Source organism: Pan troglodytes, chromosome 19 (genome assembly GCF_028858775.2).
Source record: "Pan troglodytes isolate AG18354 chromosome 19, NHGRI_mPanTro3-v2.0_pri, whole genome shotgun sequence".
Classification (NCBI taxonomy): domain Eukaryota; kingdom Metazoa; phylum Chordata; class Mammalia; order Primates; family Hominidae; genus Pan; species Pan troglodytes.
Genome location: NC_072417.2, coordinates 46766313 through 46782400, shown reverse-complemented (window position 1 = coordinate 46782400; position 16088 = coordinate 46766313).

Sequence of the window (16088 nt, the reverse complement as noted above, 5' to 3'; positions counted from 1 at the left end):
ATTCCATTCCATTGCATTCCATACCGTTTGGGATGATTCCATTCCATTCACTTCCATTCCATTCCATTCAATTCCGTTTCATTAGGGTTGGTTCCATTCCATTCCATTCCCTTGCATTCCATTCTATTCCATTCGGGTTGATTCCATTCCATCGCATTCCATTCCATTCCATTCCATTCCATTCGCGTTGAGTCCATTCAATTCCATCCCATTCCATTCCATTGCATTCCATTCTGATTGATTCCATTCTCTTCCGTTCCCTTCCATTCCATTGCATTCCATTCCATTCCTTTCCATTCTGGTTGATTCCAGTCGATTCCATTCCATTCCATTCCATTCCGTTCGGGTTGATTCCATTCCATTCCATTCCATTTAATTCGATTCCATTCCAATTGTGTTGATTCCATTCCGTTCAATTCCATTCCATCCCATTATATTCCAGTTCATTCCATTCGGGTTGATTCCATTCCACTCCATTCCATTGCATTCCATTCCATTCCATTCCATTGCATTCCATTCCATTCGTGTTGATTCCATTCCATTCCATTCCATTCCATTCCATTCCATTCCATCCCATTCCATTCGGGTTGATTCCATACCATTCCATTACATTCCATTACATTCGGGATGATTCCATTCCATTCCATTCCATTACTTTCCATTCCATTCCCCTTGGGTTGATTCCCTTCCATTCCATTCCATTCCAGTCCATTCCATTCCACTCCATTCCGTTCCATACCATTCCATTCCATGATTTTCCATTCCATTCCATTCGGGATGATTCCATTCCATTCCATTCCATACCATTCCATTCAATTCCACTCGGGTTTATTCCATTCCATTCCATTCCATTCCATTCCATTCCATAAGAGTTGATTAAATTCCATTCCATTCCATTCCATTCCATTCCGTTCCATTCCATTCCATTCCATTCCATTCGGTTTGATTCCATTCGAGTCCATTCCATTCCATTCCAATCCATTCTATTCCATTCCATTCAATTCCATTTCATTCCATTCCATTCCATTCAATTAGTGTTGATTCCATTCTATTCCATTCCATTCCATTCCACTCCATTCCCTTCCTTTCCACAACATTCCATTCCATTCCATTCCATTCTATTCCATTCCATTGCATTCCTTTCCCTTCTCGTTGATTCCGTTCCAATCCATTCCATTCCATTCCATTGCATTCCATTCCATTTCATTCGGGTTCGTTCCATTCCATTCCATTCCCTTCCATTTGGGTTGATTCCTTTCCATTCCATTCCATTCCATTCCATTGCATTCCATACCGTTTGGGATGATTCCATTCCATTCACTTCCATTCCATTCCATTCAATTCCATTTCATTAGGGTTGGTTCCATTCCATTCCATTCCCTTGCATTCCATTCCATTCCATTTGGGTTGATTCCATTCCATCGCATTCCATTCCATTCCATTCCATTCGCGTTGAGTCCATTCAATTCCTTCCCATTCCATTCCATTGCATTCCATTCCGATTGATTCCATTCTCTTCCGTTCCGTTCCATTCCATTGCATTCCATTCCATTCCTTTCCATTCTGGTTGATTCCAGTCGATTTCATTCCATTCCATTCCATTCCGATCGGGTTGATTCCATTCCATTCCATTCCATTTAATTCGATTCCATTCCAATTGTGTTGATTCCATTCCGTTCAATTCAATTCCATCCCATTATATTCCAGTTCATTCCATTCGGGTTTATTCCATTCCACTCCATTCCATTGCATTCCATTCCATTCCATTCCATTGCATTCCATTCCATTCGTGTTGATTCCATTCCATTCCATTCCATTCCATTCCATTCCATCCCCTTCCATTCGGGTTGATTCCATACCATTCCATTACATTCCATTACATTCGGGATGATTCCATTCCATTCCATTCCATTACTTTCCATTCCATTCCCCTTGGGTTGATTCCCTTCCATTTCATTTCATTCCAGTCCATTCCATTCCACTCCATTCCGTTCCATTCCATTCCATTCCATGATTTTCCATTCCATTCCATTCGGGATGATTCCATTCCATTCCATTCCATACCATTCCATTCAATTCCACTCGGGTTTATTCCATTCCATTCCATTCCATTCCATTCCATTCCATTCCATTCCATTCCATGATATTACATTCCATTCCATTCTGGTTGATTCCATTCGATTCCATTCCATTCCATTCCATTCAATTCCATAAGAGTTGATTAAATTCCTTTCCATTCCATTCCATTCCATTCCGTTCCGTTCCATTCCATTCCATTCCATTCGGTTTGATTCCATTCGAGTCCATTCCATTCCATTCCAATCCATTCTATTCCATTCCATTCAATTCCATTTCATTCCATTCCATTCCATTCAATTAGTGTTGATTCCATTCTATTCCATTCCATTCCATTCCACTCCATTCCCTTCCATTCCACTCCATTCCATTCCATTCCATTCCATTCTATTCCATTCCATTACATTCCTTTCCCTTCTCGTTGATTCCGTTCCAATCCATTCCATTCCATTCCATTCCATTCCATTCCATTTCATTCGGGTTCATTCCATTGCATTCCCTTCCATTTGGGTTGATTCCTTTCCATTCCATTCTATTCCATTCCATTCGAGTTGATTTCATTCCATTTCGTTCCATTCCATTCGGGTGTATTACATGCTATTCCATTCCATTCCATTCCATTCCATTCCATTCCATTCCATTCCACTCCATTCCATTTTGGCTGATTCTATTCCATTCCATTCATTTCTACTGCATTTGGGTTGATTCCATTCCATTCCATTCCATTCGGGATGATTCCATTCCATTCCATTCCATTCCATTCCATTCCATTCCATTCCATTCCATTCAATTCCACTCGGGTTGATTCCATTCCATTCCATTCCATTCCATTCCATTCAATTCCACTCGGGTTGATTCCATTCCATTCCATTCCATTCCATTCCATTTGGGTTGACTCCATTCCATTAGATTCCATTCCATTCCATTCCATTCGGGATGATTCCATTCCATTCCATTCCATACCATTCCATTCAATTCCACTCGGGTTGATTCCATTCCATTCCATTCCATACCATTCCATTCAATTCCACTCGGGTTGATTCCATTCCATTTCATTCCATTCCATTCCATGATATTCCATTCCATTCCATTTGGGTTGATTCCATTCGATTCCATTCCATTCCATTGCATTTCATTCCGTTCCATTCCATTCCATGCCATTCCATTCCATTCCATTCGGGTTGATTCCATTCGAGTCCATTCCATTCCATTCCAATCCTCCCTATTCCATTCCCTTCCATTCCATTCCATTCCATTCCATTCCATTCCATTCCATTAGTGTTGATTCCATTCCATTCCATTCCATTCCACTCCATTCCCTTCCATTCCACTCCATTCCATTCCATTCCATTCCATTCTATTCCATTCCATTCCATTACTTTCCATTCCCTTCGGGTTGACTCCTTTCCAATCCATTCCATTCCATTCCATTCCATTCCATGAGGTTTGATTCCATTCCATTCCATTCCCTTCCCTTCCATTTTGGTTGATTCCTTTCCATTCCATTCTATTCCATTCCATTCGAGTTGATTCCATTCCATTCCATTCCATTCCATTCCATTCCATTCCATTCCATTGCATTCCATTCGGGTGGATTCCATGCTATTCCATTCCATTCCATTCCATTCCATTCCATTTCGGCTGATTCTATTCCATTCCATTCCTTTCCATTACATTTGGGTGATTCCATTCCATTCCATTCCATTCCATTCCATTCCATTCGGGATGATTCCATTCCATTCCGTTCCGTTCCATTCAATTCCCCTCGTGTTGATTACATTCCTTTCCATTCCATGCCATTCCATTCCATTCCATTCCATTCCATTTTATTCCATTTCATTCCATTCCGGTTGATTCCATTCGATTCCATTCGATTCCATTCCATTCCATTCCATTCTATTCCATTCCATTCCTTTCGGGTTGATCCCATTTCATTCCATTCCTATTCATTCCATTAGATTCCATTCCGTTCGGTTTAATTCCATTCCATTCCATTCCATTGCATTCCATTCCTTTTGGGATGATTTCATTCCATTCCCTTGCATTCCATTCCATTCAATTCCATTGCATTAGGGTTGGTTCCATTCCATTCCATTCCCTTGCGTTCCATTCCATTCCATTCGGGTTGATACCATTCCATCCCATTCCATTCCATTCCATTCCATTCGCGTTGAGTCCATTCGATTCCATCCCATTCCATTCCATTCCATTCGATTCCGGTTGATTCCATTCCGTTCCGTTCCATTCCATTCCATTGCATTCCATTCCATTCCTTTGCATTCTGGTTGATTCCAGTCGATACCATTCCATTCCATTCCATTCCGTTCGGGTTGATTCCATTCCATTCCATTCCATTTAATTCGATTCCATTCCATTTGGGTTGATTTCATTCCATCCATTTCATTCCATTCCATTCCATTATATTCCAGTTCATTCCATTGGGGTTGTTTCCATTCCACTCCATTCCATTCCATTCCATTGCATTCCATTCCATTCGTGTTGATTCCATTCCATTCCATTCCATTCCATTCCATTCCATTCCATTCCCCTTGGGTTGATTCCCTTCCATTCCATTCCAGTCCAGTCCATTCCATTCCACTTCATTCCGTTCCATTCTATTCCATTCCATTCTTTTCCATTCCATTCCATTCGGGTTGCTTCCTTTCGATTCCATTCCATTCCATTCCATTCCTTTCCGTTCCAGTCCTTTCGGGTTGATTCCATTTCATTCCATTTCATTCCATTCCATTAGCGTTGAGTCCATGCTATTCCAAACCATTCCATTCCATTCCCTTCCATTCCGGATGGTTCCATTCCATTGCATTCCATTGCACTCCATTCCATTCCATTCCATTCTGGTTTATTCCATTCCATTCCATTCCATTCCATTCCATTCCATTCCATTCAGGTTGAATCCATTCCTTTCCACTCCATTTAATTCCATTCCATTCCTTTCCATTCCATTTGGGTTGATTTCATTCCATTCCATTCAAGTCCATTCCACTCCATTCCAGTCCATTCCATTCGGGTTGATTCCATTCCACTCCAGTCCATTCCATTCCATTCAAATCCATCCAATTCCATTCCATTTGGGTTGATTCCATTCCATTCCATACCATTACATTACATTTCATTCCAGTCTATTCCATTCGGTTTGATTCCATTCCATTCCATTCCAATCTGGTTGATTCCATTCCATTAAATTCCATTCCATTCGTTTCCATTCCCTTCCATTCCTTTCCATTCCATTCCATTCCGGTTGATTCCATTCCATTCCATTTCATTCCATTCCGTTCCATTTCATTCCATTCAATTCCATTCCCTTCCATTTCATTTTATTCCATTCCATTCCATTCCATTCCATTCCATTCCATTCTAATCCATTCCATTCGGGTTGATTCCATTCCATTCCATTCCATTCCATTCCATTCCATTCCATTCCTTTTCATTCGGGTCCATTCCATTCCATTCCATTCCATTCCATTAGGGTTGATTCCATTCCAAACCACTCCATTCCATTCCATTCCTTTAGTGTTGATTCCTTTCCATTCGACTCCATTCCATTCCGTTCCATTCCATTCCATTCCTTTAGGGTTGATTCCATTCCATTCCATTCCATTCCATTCCATTCCATTCCTTTGCATTCCATTCGATTCCGGATGATTCCATTCCATTCCATTCCATTCCATTCCATTATATTCCAGTTCATTCCATTGGGGTTGTTTCCATTCCACTCCATTCCATTCCATTCCATTGCATTCCATTCCATTCTTGTTGATTCCATTCCATTCGATTCCATTCCATTCCATTCCATCCCATTCCATTCGGGTTGATTCCATTCCATTCCATTCCATTAGGGATGATTCCATTCCATTTGGGATGATTCCATTCCATTTCATTCCATTCCATTCCAATCCCCTTGGGTTGATTCCCTTCCATTCCATTCCATTCCAGTCCATTCCATTCCACTCCATTCCGTTCCATTCCATTCCATTCCATCATTTTCCATTCCATTCCATTCGGGTTGCTTCCGTTCGATTCCATTCCATTCCATTCCATTCCTTTCCGATCCAGTCCTTTCGGGTTGATTCCATCTCATTCCATTTCATTCCATTCCATTAGCATTGAGTCCATTCGATTCCATCCCATTCCATTCCATTCCCTTCCATTCCGGTTGGTTCCATTCCATTCCATTCCATTGCACTCCATTCCATTCCATTCCATTCTGGTTTATTCCATTCCATTCCATTCCATTCCATTCCATTCCATTTCATTCCATTCCATTCGGGTTGATTCCATTCCTTTCCACTTCATTTAATTCCATTCCATTCCATTCCATTACATTTGGGTTAATTCCATTCCATTCCATTCCATTCGTTTACATTACATTCCAGTCCATTCCATTCGGGTTGATTCCATTCCATTTCAGTCCATTCCATTCCATTCCATTCCATCCCATTCCATTCCATTTGTGTTGATTCCATTCCGTTCCATACCATTACATTAGATTTCATTCCAGTCCATTCCATTCGGTTTGATTCCATTCCATTCCATTCCATTCCATTCCATTTCATTCCATTCCGGTTGATTGAATTCCATTCCATTCCATTCCATTCGCTTCCATTCCATTCCACTTCATTCCATTCCGTTCCATTCCGGTTGATTCCATTCCATTCCATTCCATTTCATTCCATTCCATTCCATTTCATTTTATTCCATTCCATTCCATTCCATTTCATTCCATTCCATTCCATTCCATTCCATTCCATTCCATTCCATTCCATTCCATTCCATTCCATTTCATTCCATTCCATTCTATTCCATTCCATTCCACTCCATTGTATTCCATTTCATTCGTGTTGATTCCATTCAATTCCATTCCATTCCATTCAATTCGAGTGGATTCCATTCCATTCCATTCGATTCGATTCCATTCCATTCCATTCCATTCCAATCGGGTTGATTCCATTCCATTCCATTCCCATCCATTCCATGCCATTCAATTTCATTCCGTTCGGGTTGATTCCATTCTATTCGATTCGATTTGATTTGATTTGATTTGATTCCATTCCAGTCCATTCCATTAGGGTTGATTCCATTCCGTTCCATTCCATTCCATTCCATTCCATTCGGGATAACTCCATACCATTCGATTCCATTCCATTCCACTCCTTTCCTTTCCATTCCATTCTGGTTGATTCCATTCCATTCCATTGCATTCGGGTGGATTCCATTCCATTCCATTCCATTCCATTCCATTCCATTCCATTCTAATCCATTCCATTCCATTCCATTCCATTCCATTTCATATGGGTTGATTCCATTCGATGCCATTCTATTCCATTCCATTCCATTCCATTCCATTCCATTCTATTCGGGTTGATTGCATTCCATTCCATTCCATTCCATTCCATTCCATTAGGTTTGATTCCATATCATTCCACTCCATTCCATTCCATTCCTATTGGGTTGATTCCATTCCATTCGATTCCATTCCATTCCATTCCATTCCATTCCTTTCCATTACTGTTGATTCCATTCCATTCCATTCCACTCCTTTCCTTTCCATTCCATTCTGGTTGATTCCATTCCATTCCATTCCATTCCATTCCATTCCATTCTAATCCATTCCATTCCATTCCATTCCATTTCATATGGGTTGATTCCATTCGATTCCATTCTATTCCATTCCATTCCATTCCATTCCATTCCATTCCATTCTATTCGGGTTGATTGCATGTCATTCCATTCCGTTCCATTCCATTCCATTCCTTTCCATTAGTGTTGATTCCATTCCATTCCATTCCATTCCATTCCTTTGCATTCCATTAGGGTTGATTCCGTTCCATTTCATTCCATTCCGGTTGATTCCATTCCATTCCATTCCATTCCATTCCATTCCATTGCATTCCATTCCATTCGTGTTGATTCCATTCCATTCCATTCCATTCCATTCCATTCCATTCCATCCCATTGCATTCGTGTTGATTCCATTAGATTCCATTCCATACCATTCCATTCGAGATGATTCCATTCCATTCCATTCCATTCCATTCCATGATAATTCCATTCCATTGCATTCCATTCCATGATATTACATTCCATTCCATTCCGGTTGATTCCATTCGATTCCATTCCATTCCATTCCATTCCATTCCATTCCATTCCATAAGAGTTGATTAAATTCCATTCCATTCCATTCCATTCCATTCCATTCCGTTCTGTTCCATTCCATTCCATTCCATTCCATTCCATTCGGGTTGATTCCATTCGAGTCCATTCCATTCCATTCCAATCCATTCTATTCCATTCCATTCAATTCCATTTCATTCCATTCCAGTCGATTCCATTAGTGTTGATTCCATTCCATTCCATTCCATTCCATCCCATTCCATTCCACTCCATTCCCTTCCATTCCATTCCATTCCATGATATTCCATTCCATTCCATTCCGGTTGATTCCATTCGATTCCATTCCATTCCATTCCATTCCATTCCATTCCATTCCATAAGAGTTGATTAAATTCCATTCCATTCCATTCCATTCCGTTCCGTTCCATTCCATTCCATTCCATTCCATTCCATTCGGGTTGATTCCATTGGAGTCCATTCCATTCCATTCCAATCCATTCTATTCCATTCCATTCAATTCCATTTCATTCCATTCCAGTCGATTCCATTAGTGTTGATTCCATTCCATTCCATTCCATTCCATCCCATTCCATTCCACTCCATTCCCTTCCATTCCAGTCCATTCCATTCCATTCCATTCCATTCTATTCCATTCCATTCCATTCCATTACACTCTATTCCCTTCGGGTTGATTCCGTTCCAATCCATTCCATTCCATTCCATTCCATTCCATTCCATTCCTTTCCATTCCATCAGGGTTGATTCCATTCCATTCCCTTCCATTACATTCCCTTCCCTTCCATTTGGGTTGATTCCTTTCCATTCCATTCTATTCCATTCCTTTCGAGTTGATTCCATTCCATTCCATTCCATTCCATTCCATTCCATTCCATTCCATTCGAGTGGATTCCATGCTATTCCATTCCATTCCATTCCATTCCCTTCCATTCCATTCCATTCGAGTGGATTCCATGCTATTCCATTCCATTCCATTCCATTCCCTTCCATTCCTTTTGGGTTGATTCCTTTCCATTGTAGTCTATTCCATTCCATTCCATTCCATTCGGTTTGAAACCATTCCATTCCATTCCATTCCAATTCATTCCATTCCATTCCATTCGGGTGTATTCCATGCGATTCCCTTCCATTCCATTCCTTTCAATTCCATTTCATTCCATTACATTTCGGTTGACTCCATTCCATTCCATTCCATTTGGGTTGATTCCATTCCATTCCATTCCATTCCATTCCATTCCATTCCATTTGGGTTGATTCCATTCCATTCCATTCCATTCCATTCCATTCCATTCCATTCGGGATTATTCCATTCCCTTCCATTCCATACCATTCCATTCAATTCCACTCTGGTTGATTCCATTCCATTCCATACCATTCCATTCCATTGCATTCCATGATATTCCATTCCATTCCATTCTGGTTGACTCCATTCGATTCCATTCGAATCCATTCCATTACATTCCATAAGAATTGATTAAATTCCATTCCATTCCATTCCATTCCATTAAATTCCATTCGGGTTGATTCCATTCGAGTCCATTGCATTCCATTCCATTCCATTCCATTCCATCAGGGTTGAATCCATTCCATTCCATTCAATTCCATTCCCTTCCCTTCCATTTGGGTTGATTCCTTTCCATTCCATTCTATTCCATTCCATTCGAGTTGATTCCATTCCATTCCAATCCATTCCATTCCATTCCATTCGGGTGGATTCCATGCTATTCCATTCCATTCCATTCCATTTCGGCTGATTCTATTCCATTATATTCCTTTCCATTGCATTTAGGTTGATTCCATTCCATTCCATTCCATTCCATTCCATTCGGGATGATTCCATTCCATTGTATTCGATTCCATTCAATTCCACTCGGGTTGATTCCATTCCATTCCTTTCCATTCCATTCCATTCCATTCCATTATATTCCATTCCATTCCATTCCGGTTGAATCCATTCGATTCCATTCGATTCCCTTCCATTCCATTACTTTCGGGTTGATTCCATTTCATTCCATTCCAATTCATTCCATTGGATTCCATTCCTTTCGCTTTGATTCCATTCCATTCCATTCCATTCCATTGCATTCCATACCGTTTGGGATGATTCCATTCCATTCACTTCCATTCCATTCCATTCAATTCCGTTTCATTAGGGTTGGTTCCATTCCATTCCATTCCCTTGCATTCCATTCCATTCCATTCGGGTTGATTCCATTCCATCGCATCCCATTCCATTCCATTCCATTCCATTCGCGTTGAGTCCATTCAATTCCATCCCATTCCATTCCATTGCATTCCATTCTGATTGATTCCATTCTCTTCCGTTCCCTTCCATTCCATTGCATTCCATTCCATTCCTTTCCATTCTGGTTGATTCCAGTCGATTCCATTCCATTCCATTCCATTCCGTTCGGGTTGATTCCATTCCATTCCATTCCATTTAATTCGATTCCATTCCAATTGTGTTGATTCCATTCCGTTCAATTCCATTCCATCCCATTATATTCCAGTTCATTCCATTCGGGTTGATTCCATTCCACTCCATTCCATTGCATTCCATTCCATTCCATTCCATTGCATTCCATTCCATTCGTGTTGATTCCATTCCATTCCATTCCATTCCATTCCATTCCATCCCATTCCATTCGGGTTGATTCCATACCATTCCATTACATTCCATTACATTCGGGATGATTCCATTCCATTCCATTCCATTACTTTCCATTCCATTCCCCTTGGGTTGATTCCCTTCCATTCCATTCCATTCCAGTCCATTCCATTCCACTCCATTCCGTTCCATTCCATTCCATTCCATGATTTTCCATTCCATTCCATTCGGGATGATTCCATTCCATTCCATTCCATACCATTCCATTCAATTCCACTCGGGTTTATTCCATTCCATTCCATTCCATTCCATTCCATTCCATTCCATGATATTCCATTCCATTCCATTCTGGTTGATTCCATTCGATTCCATTCGATTCCATTCCATTCCATTCCATTCCATTCCATTCCATAAGAGTTGATTAAATTCCATTCCATTCCATTCCATTCCATTCCGTTCCATTCCATTCCATTCCATTCCATTCGGTTTGATTCCATTCGAGTCCATTCCATTCCATTCCAATCCATTCTATTCCATTCCATTCAATTCCATTTCATTCCATTCCATTCCATTCAATTAGTGTTGATTCCATTCTATTCCATTCCATTCCATTCCACTCCATTCCCTTCCTTTCCACTACATTCCATTCCATTCCATTCCATTCTATTCCATTCCATTACATTCCTTTCCCTTCTCGTTGATTCCGTTCCAATCCATTCCATTCCATTCCATTGCATTCCATTCCATTTCATTCGGGTTCGTTCCATTCCATTCCATTCCCTTCCATTTGGGTTGATTCCTTTCCATTCCATTCCATTCCATTCCATTGCATTCCATACCGTTTGGGATGATTCCATTCCATTCACTTCCATTCCATTCCATTCAATTCCATTTCATTAGGGTTGGTTCCATTCCATTCCATTCCCTTGCATTCCATTCCATTCCATTTGGGTTGATTCCATTCCATCGCATTCCATTCCATTCCATTCCATTCGCGTTGAGTCCATTCAATTCCTTCCCATTCCATTCCATTGCATTCCATTCCGATTGATTCCATTCTCTTCCGTTCCGTTCCATTCCATTGCATTCCATTCCATTCCTTTCCATTCTGGTTGATTCCAGTCGATTTCATTCCATTCCATTCCATTCCGTTCGGGTTGATTCCATTCCATTCCATTCCATTTAATTCGATTCCATTCCAATTGTGTTGATTCCATTCCGTTCAATTCCATTCCATCCCATTATATTCCAGTTCATTTCATTCGGGTTTATTCCATTCCACTCCATTCCATTGCATTCCATTCCATTCCATTCCATTGCATTCCATTCCATTCGTGTTGATTCCATTCCATTCCATTCCATTCCATTCCATTCCATCCCATTCCATTCGGGTTGATTCCATACCATTCCATTACATTCCATTACATTCGGGATGATTCCATTCCATTCCATTCCATTACTTTCCATTCCATTCCCCTTGGGTTGATTCCCTTCCATTCCATTTCATTCCAGTCCATTCCATTCCACTCCATTCCGTTCCATTCCATTCCATTCCATGATTTTCCATTCCATTCCATTCGGGATGATTCCATTCCATTCCATTCCATACCATTCCATTCAATTCCACTCGGGTTTATTCCATTCCATTCCATTCCATTCCATTCCATTCCATTCCATTCCATTCCATTCCAATTCATTCCATTCCATTCCATTCGGGTGTATTCCATGCGATTCCCTTCCATTCCATTCCTTTCAATTCCATTTCATTCCATTACATTTCGGTTGACTCCATTCCATTCCATTCCATTTGGGTTGATTCCATTCCATTCCATTCCATTCCATTCCATTCCATTCCATTCGGGATTATTCCATTCCCTTCCATTCCATACCATTCCATTCAATTCCACTCTGGTTGATTCCATTCCATTCCATACCATTCCATTCCATTGCATTCCATGATATTCCATTCCATTCCATTCTGGTTGACTCCATTCGATTCCATTCGAATCCATTCCATTACATTCCATAAGAATTGATTAAATTCCATTCCATTCCATTCCATTCCATTAAATTCCATTCGGGTTGATTCCATTCGAGTCCATTGCATTCCATTCCATTCCATTCCATTCCATCAGGGTTGAATCCATTCCATTCCATTCAATTCCATTCCCTTCCCTTCCATTTGGGTTGATTCCTTTCCATTCCATTCTATTCCATTCCATTCGAGTTGATTCCATTCCATTCCAATCCATTCCATTCCATTCCATTCGGGTGGATTCCATGCTATTCCATTCCATTCCATTCCATTTCGGCTGATTCTATTCCATTATATTCCTTTCCATTGCATTTAGGTTGATTCCATTCCATTCCATTCCATTCCATTCCATTCGGGATGATTCCATTCCATTCTATTCGATTCCATTCAATTCCACTCGGGTTGATTCCATTCCATTCCTTTCCATTCCATTCCATTCCATTCCATTATATTCCATTCCATTCCATTCCGGTTGAATCCATTCGATTCCATTCGATTCCCTTCCATTCCATTACTTTCGGGTTGATTCCATTTCATTCCATTCCAATTCATTCCATTGGATTCCATTCCTTTCGCTTTGATTCCATTCCATTCCATTCCATTCCATTGCATTCCATACCGTTTGGGATGATTCCATTCCATTCACTTCCATTCCATTCCATTCAATTCCGTTTCATTAGGGTTGGTTCCATTCCATTCCATTCCCTTGCATTCCATTCCATTCCATTCGGGTTGATTCCATTCCATCGCATTCCATTCCATTCCATTCCATTCCATTCGCGTTGAGTCCATTCAATTCCATCCCATTCCATTCCATTGCATTCCATTCTGATTGATTCCATTCTCTTCCGTTCCCTTCCATTCCATTGCATTCCATTCCATTCCTTTCCATTCTGGTTGATTCCAGTCGATTCCATTCCATTCCATTCCATTCCGTTCGGGTTGATTCCATTCCATTCCATTCCATTTAATTCGATTCCATTCCAATTGTGTTGATTCCATTCCGTTCAATTCCATTCCATCCCATTATATTCCAGTTCATTCCATTCGGGTTGATTCCATTCCACTCCATTCCATTGCATTCCATTCCATTCCATTCCATTGCATTCCATTCCATTCGTGTTGATTCCATTCCATTCCATTCCATTCCATTCCATTCCATTCCATCCCATTCCATTCGGGTTGATTCCATACCATTCCATTACATTCCATTACATTCGGGATGATTCCATTCCATTCCATTCCATTACTTTCCATTCCATTCCCCTTGGGTTGATTCCCTTCCATTCCATTCCATTCCAGTCCATTCCATTCCACTCCATTCCGTTCCATTCCATTCCATTCCATGATTTTCCATTCCATTCCATTCGGGATGATTCCATTCCATTCCATTCCATACCATTCCATTCAATTCCACTCGGGTTTATTCCATTCCATTCCATTCCATTCCATTCCATTCCATTCCATGATATTCCATTCCATTCCATTCTGGTTGATTCCATTCGATTCCATTCGATTCCATTCGATTCCATTCCATTCCATTCCATTCCATTCCATAAGAGTTGATTAAATTCCATTCCATTCCATTCCATTCCATTCCGTTCCATTCCATTCCATTCCATTCCATTCGGTTTGATTCCATTCGAGTCCATTCCATTCCATTCCAATCCATTCTATTCCATTCCATTCAATTCCATTTCATTCCATTCCATTCCATTCAATTAGTGTTGATTCCATTCTATTCCATTCCATTCCATTCCACTCCATTCCCTTCCTTTCCACTACATTCCATTCCATTCCATTCCATTCTATTCCATTCCATTACATTCCTTTCCCTTCTCGTTGATTCCGTTCCAATCCATTCCATTCCATTCCATTGCATTCCATTCCATTTCATTCGGGTTCGTTCCATTCCATTCCATTCCCTTCCATTTGGGTTGATTCCTTTCCATTCCATTCCATTCCATTCCATTGCATTCCATACCGTTTGGGATGATTCCATTCCATTCACTTCCATTCCATTCCATTCAATTCCATTTCATTAGGGTTGGTTCCATTCCATTCCATTCCCTTGCATTCCATTCCATTCCATTTGGGTTGATTCCATTCCATCGCATTCCATTCCATTCCATTCCATTCGCGTTGAGTCCATTCAATTCCTTCCCATTCCATTCCATTGCATTCCATTCCGATTGATTCCATTCTCTTCCGTTCCGTTCCATTCCATTGCATTCCATTCCATTCCTTTCCATTCTGGTTGATTCCAGTCGATTTCATTCCATTCCATTCCATTCCGTTCGGGTTGATTCCATTCCATTCCATTCCATTTAATTCGATTCCATTCCAATTGTGTTGATTCCATTCCGTTCAATTCCATTCCATCCCATTATATTCCAGTTCATTTCATTCGGGTTTATTCCATTCCACTCCATTCCATTGCATTCCATTCCATTCCATTCCATTGCATTCCATTCCATTCGTGTTGATTCCATTCCATTCCATTCCATTCCATTCCATTCCATCCCATTCCATTCGGGTTGATTCCATACCATTCCATTACTTTCCATTACATTCGGGATGATTCCATTCCATTCCATTCCATTACTTTCCATTCCATTCCCCTTGGGTTGATTCCCTTCCATTCCATTTCATTCCAGTCCATTCCATTCCACTCCATTCCGTTCCATTCCATTCCATTCCATGATTTTCCATTCCATTCCATTCGGGATGATTCCATTCCATTCCATTCCATACCATTCCATTCAATTCCACTCGGGTTTATTCCATTCCATTCCATTCCATTCCATTCCATTCCATTCCATTCCATTCCATTCCAATTCATTCCATTCCATTCCATTCGGGTGTATTCCATGCGATTCCCTTCCATTCCATTCCTTTCAATTCCATTTCATTCCATTACATTTCGGTTGACTCCATTCCATTCCATTCCATTTGGGTTGATTCCATTCCATTCCATTCCATTCCATTCCATTCCATTTGGGTTGATTCCATTCCATTCCATTCCATTCCATTCCATTCCATTCCATTCCATTCGGGATTATTCCATTCCCTTCCATTCCATACCATTCCATTCAATTCCACTCTGGTTGATTCCATTCCATTCCATACCATTCCATTCCATTGCATTCCATGATATTCCATTCCATTCCATTCTGGTTGACTCCATTCGATTCCATTCGAATCCATTCCATTACATTC